The sequence below is a fragment of the Rhinopithecus bieti genome, unplaced genomic scaffold (assembly GCF_001698545.2).
Source record: "Rhinopithecus bieti isolate Rb0 unplaced genomic scaffold, ASM169854v2 scaffold_14002, whole genome shotgun sequence".
In the NCBI taxonomy this organism is placed as follows: Eukaryota; Metazoa; Chordata; class Mammalia; order Primates; family Cercopithecidae; genus Rhinopithecus; species Rhinopithecus bieti.
Genome location: NW_016807873.1, coordinates 4,131 through 10,254, shown reverse-complemented (window position 1 = coordinate 10,254; position 6,124 = coordinate 4,131). Strand labels below are relative to the sequence as shown.

The following is a 6,124-nucleotide window of genomic DNA, read 5'->3' as shown; positions in this document are numbered from 1 at the left end:
CATAAAACTTATATTTAAAGTAGATTTTAAAATAAATATTTAAAAATCTATTAATATTAAGAAAATAAAATTCCCACTGAGGATGACATCTTACATCCGGTTATTCATGTGTTGTCTTTTATTTTATTATTGATCTGATGTCTCTTTTATTTATAACAATGTTAAATGCAATTGTCTTGTACCTTGAGTTAAGTATTACACATTAAAGTAAAACAAGTTGTAAACTTGGGTTTTTGTGATGTAGGAAATGGTTTCCATCTGTGTTTTGGTCCTCTGATTTCACATATAACAACCTAGTACTTTATTAGTTTAAAAAGAAATTGAGGTTGTTCAAAGTTTAAGCAATTCATCCTCTCTGAACACACATTGCTATTCCCATCCCACTCCCAATGCACAGGGCCGCAACACCACAACTTCCTCCCGTTCTCTTCAGTGTGTGTAACAGGGTCACAAGAATTCGACAGCCAGATGCTCCAAGAGGGTGGCCCACGGCTATAGCCCCTCCTTCAGTGTTGACCTTCTCTGGGTTTAATCCAAGTTCTTTAACTATGACAACAGAGAGGGCTGCAAAGGCTTCATTGATTCCAAATATATCAACATCCTCCAGTGACCAACCTGCTTTTGTAACAGCTTGCTTAGTGGCTGGAATTGGTCTTATTCCCATAATGGAAGGCTCCACACCCACTTGGGACCAGGAAACTATCCGTACTAAAGGTGTAAGCCCATGTTTATCAGCTTCTGACTTCTTCATAAGAACCACAGCTGCAGCACCATCATTTATTCCTGAAGCATTGGCTGGGGTGATGGTTCCCGTTCCATCGCTAAGAAAGTAAGGCTTTAGCTTGGACATGGCTTCTATGTTGCTCCCATGGTGAGGAAACTCATTTGTTTTAACTTCAATAAGACCTTTTCTAGATGACACCAAAACTGGTACAATCTCTTTGTCAAAATGGCTAGCTTTCTGTGTATTCTCTGTCCTATTCTGGGACAGACTGCAACCTCGTCCTGATCTTCTCTAATCACTTGCCATTTTTTGGCTATGTTTTCAGCTGTAATACCCATATGACATTTGTAAAATGCATCTGTAAGACCATCACAGAGTATACTGTCAGTCAGCAGCATCTCACCTATCTTTATTCCTGTTCTCAAGTGAGCCAAGTGAGGAGCCTTGCTCATATTTTCCATGCCTCCTACAACCACAGTGCTGGAGTCTCCTATCCCTATTGACTGGGCTGCAAGGCACACAGCTTTTAGACCTGACCGACAGATCGTCTGGCAGCTCCATGCTGGAACAGAGTAAGGAATTCCTGCACTCACACTGGCTTGTCTAACAGGATTCTGCCCACAGCCTGCTGCCAAAACATGTCCAAAGATGACTTCACACACATCTTCAGGAACCACAATGGCCCTCTTCAAGACTTCTTTGATGACAGTGGAGCCCAGGTCCTGGACAGGAACAGTAGCTAAGGCACCATTGAAGGAACCTATGATGGTCCGCGCAGCCGAGACAATGACCACAGGATCTGAGCCTGCATTCATCCTGCTCACGAAAGCTTCTCCTGCCGCCGTCTGCACTGCCCTGCCTGAAAGTTAGGCAAGGCTCCTCCTTGCAGCCCACAGGTCGCCCCCTCATGTGTTGTCTTAAAGACCACAGTGGTCACTTGTCTACATTATCCTTGTCTTCACCATATGTCAGTATAAAGTTTCTTATTTGTTACTTTATGTGTCATCTAATGAAGGATCAAACAACTCTCCACTGGTAGGAACAAGAGGCATGAGAAGAACCCCTAAAGAGGACTGTGAGTTCACACTTAGACAAAACTCTCAACTTACTGCTCTGTCCATACAGTTCCCTCAATATCTGTAAAATTATTTTGAAGTATAAAATCTGGGAGAAAAATCCCTCAAATTATAAATTAGAACTAATAACGCTTTCATGGGTAAGCAATGAAACAAACCAAAAGCTAAACCAACCTTTCAATGATTGATATTTCTTTAAGAAGAAAATGGAAAATAAATTTAAATATACATTTTATATTGATTATCATGAAGTTTTCTAGTTTCTTACCTGAAGTTTCCTGAAGGAACTTTAACAGCACTCGTTTGACATTAAGGAAGAAGCTGAATGTAAATAAATCCTAGGTGAATAAGAATAATATAATCAGTAATATGATCTTAAATGGAATAAAGATTACGTAAAGTCGTTTATACTTAACGTTTTCCACCCACTACACTGTGAAGCAGATTAACCTTTTGTCAAAGGTGTAACCTTCTATTGGTTCCCTAGCAACTATTTGCGCTGAATTTTGCATTTACTCTCATGATCTCTGCCCCCACCCCCACTAACCAAGTATGTCAGGATATATCTAAAATAAGATTGACAATAATTAGTAATCTTGAGATTGTTATGAATAAGTATGAGCATTTAATGTCCCTCAAACGCATGAAACAATTATTTTTATTATTATTATGAAAAGAAATTTAAGAAAATTAAAATGTCTTTATTTTATTTATTTATATATTTATTTTCCTGATTCATGATGATGAAAGTGGGTGGTTTAATTGATCTTTGCCATAAAGAAGATAGTAATGTAGATCATGAAATAACTTTTTTTAGAATTGCACACCTTCATTATGCACCATCCTTGGGGAAGAAAATTACTGCTCTTTCTTTGTGCAAATATTTTGAAGTAGCAAAAAATAACTTAGTATTTTTTTTGGCATAGTGTCCTAAATATGTCATATTTAGTAACAACTAATTACTGAGATAGAACGTCACCATTTGTTGTTTTTGCTGATAAACAAACTTACGGAAATGTGGAAATAAATTTCATACAGCTAATAAGTATGGCATGGTCCCACAGAGACACACTTTGTATGATAACATTAAAGAGGAAATAAAGGAGAACAGTGGAGGCCCCACACAAGTCTTTAAGTTCAAATTAGCTTGGATTGCATGCATCTGACTACAAATATTCATCAGTTTATGGAGTGCAAGTTCAATCTTGATAAAAGAGAAGTAATGTGTGTACTTCATATAATGATTTCTCCATTTTGAATAGCTAAAATAATTAACTTCTCAGCTAAATAAAATGAGTCCTCATGCAAATATTTCAACATGAGCCCTCAAATGGAAACTTTTCTGAGTCTTTTCACTTATAGTAATGTATCTTTTGCCTTCACACTTGTAACACAGCATGTGTGTTAATTTTTTTGATTACCATAGTTTTCACTCAAATCTGTTTGATCATACTCTATTTATTGTCTTTTTATAATCCCAATCACAAACACATACACACACATGCATGCACACACACACACACACACACACACACACACATTCCTTTTAAGCCAAATAATTGATAGCTATTTAAAAAAATTCTGTTTGGTTCTCTGTACTGTAAAATTCATATCAAATATATTTACTGTAATATAAAAGTTTTTTTTTGTTGTTTGCTTGTCCAAGATTTTTACTTGCTACAAGTGGTTAAATTTCTATCTAGGACAGAATGAGAAAAGCCAGTAACTGAAAATATTGAACAGCGTGATTCCCAACTTGACAAAAGAGATACTCAAAATAAGGAAAATTTGTAATGAACACTGGACACAGTAGGCCTGAAGACTTCCTATGATTCCAATACATTTCTAGGTGTAAAAGATCACTGTTATTCTGCTCACCCTCCCATGAAGACTGACAGGTAAAGACCTGACTAACTCTGTAACAAGAAAATAGTTTAAATTGGTGAAGCTTTTCTTGGAAATGACTCATTTTACTCAATTCAATGACAGCAATTTTCACCACTTATAATTAATGAGAAATACTGGATAAACTGTTATCAACTTCAAGGTTAACCAATAAACTTCTTTGTAAAACAGCAATATTTCATATCATGTATGACAATAATTTGTATCAATGTTTAAAAAGTATTTTGAAAAATTCATGTCAAATATTTTCTTTTCATTTTAATTTCTGAGTTATGTTTCCTATGTGTATCAGTTGTTTATTGCTGCAAAAAAAGTTCCTTCAAATTTAATAGCTTCAACCAACAATCATTTTATTTGCTACCAGTTTTTTGGGTGAGAAGTTTGTGCTGGGCTGAGTTGGACAGTTCTACTGATTTCTCTGTATACACCTCATGCAGCAAAAGTCATCCTGGGGGCTCTATGTGATGGCTAATTTTTGTACCAACTTGGCTGGATCATAGTGCCCAGATATTTGGTCGAACATCATTCTAAATATTTCTGTCTAGGTGTTTTGGGAATGAGATAATATTTTACTGGATTATTTTTCACAATGTGGGTGGGCCTCATCCAGTTGGTAGAAGGCCTTAATAGACAATAATTGGCATCACACCTAAGTAAGAAGTAATTCTGCCAGCAGACTGCTGTTGGATTCAAATTGCAATTCTTCCCTGAGTCTCAAGCCTGCTGGTCTACCTTGCAGATTTTGGACTTATCAAGCTTCCACAATTGTATGAAGCATTTCCTTAAAATAAATGTACGTATCTCTCTCTCTCTACATACATACACACACACACACACACACACACACACACAGTCACACACACATCCTGTTGGTTCTCTTTCTCTGGAGAACCCTAACGCACTCCACTTAGATTGTCTAAGGTGGCTTCACTTGAGTTTTGGATGTAGACTCTTGCCTTCACTCTCTTGAAACAATGTTCTTAGACTCTCATGTAAAGAAACTCCATCTAGCTGCACCCTGGCATTGTCCCAAAAAAGTGAGGATAATACTTGCAAGGTTTCTTAAGGATTACACCTTGAAGTCATAGTTTACTTCTGTAGAGTTCTATTAGATCAAACAAGTGACCTGGCCAAGCCTAGGGTCATAGTGGGAGAATTTTGAAGGCCATATGGCAAACAGCTTACCACACAATACATTCTTAAATGGCTTCTCAGATTTTACATTCTTGTGAATGATTCTCTTCTTGTGATTAATTTTATACTTGTTACTTCAATATAAATTTTTATCTCATTTCATTTTCAGATTTTTTTGTAATTTCACATTTATGGTGCACTCACAATGTTCCATGTGCTATTCTGAGAATTCTATGTACATTAATTCTTACAACAACTTTTTGAGGTAGGTAATATTATTTTTTCCCATTTTCAGATGAAAATGCTAAGGCATAGAAAGCTTATGTAACTTGCCCAGTATCACTCAGAAACTTAATGTCACAAGCATTACTTAAATGTATACGATCTGACTACAGAGTATGCATGCTTAGTCATAGTGTTATTAAAAGATCATTTGTGATGACTGAGGCATCGTGGAAGATGGGAAGCAGGACTAGATTGCACTTCCAGACATAGCAGGAGACAGAGGCTTGCACTGTGAATTTTAGCTCAAGATCTACTGCAAGAGCAAACCAGTAATCCTGAGAGGACCCACAGATCCTATGATGGAAGCAGACTGTTTCTTCAGGTCCCAGGAGACACCATAAATACTGTGGCTGTCCCAAATGCAGAAATTGTAAAGGGAGACCCTTTTCTTCTGAACACACACCCTCACTAGAGAATCTGAATGTCTGCTTGTCAGGGAAGTTTTTAACTTTACCTGGAGCTGAGTCAAGTTAGAGAGCTGAGTCAAGCAAAATACAGTGGTAGGAGAAATAGCAGAAAGGCCCTGGGAGCTCGCTGGGTCCCCCAAGCAGCCGGTACCTGCCTGGCACCACAGGGATCCACTAGGAGGTTGACCAGAGAAGTAGGGGGTAAATACCAGAGGCAGAAGGAATTCTCTACCTGAACTTTGTAACAATTTGAATGGGGCGTGAAGCCTCCTGGCCAGTACTTGGAGGAGGGCATGAATCCAGCATGCAGACTTCACAGACAGGGGGCAAAACTAAAGCCCTTTTCTTTGGCAGCTGGGAGGTGGAAAGCCTCAGGCAAGTTTTCAAGTGGGTCTCACCCTCCACCTGGAAACAGACTCCAAGTTGTTGAGGGGGACATGGTGGAAGTTAGACTGGCCCTTCAGTTTGCATGAGAGCTGAGTAAGGCCTGTGACTGCTGGCTTTCCCTCACTTACCTGACAACCTGCATGACTCAGCAGAGGCAGCCATATCCTCCCAGTGTGTCTGGAATTGGTGGGTTCTTGGTCTGGCTG

The 6,124-nt window shown here is 38.3% G+C and overlaps 1 pseudogene; it reads right to left on the bottom strand.

The window, feature by feature from the left end:
* Positions 1-346: 346 nt before the first annotated feature.
* Positions 347-1,539, bottom strand: LOC108536926 (acetyl-CoA acetyltransferase, cytosolic pseudogene; annotated as a pseudogene).
* Positions 1,540-6,124: the final 4,585 nt, after the last annotated feature.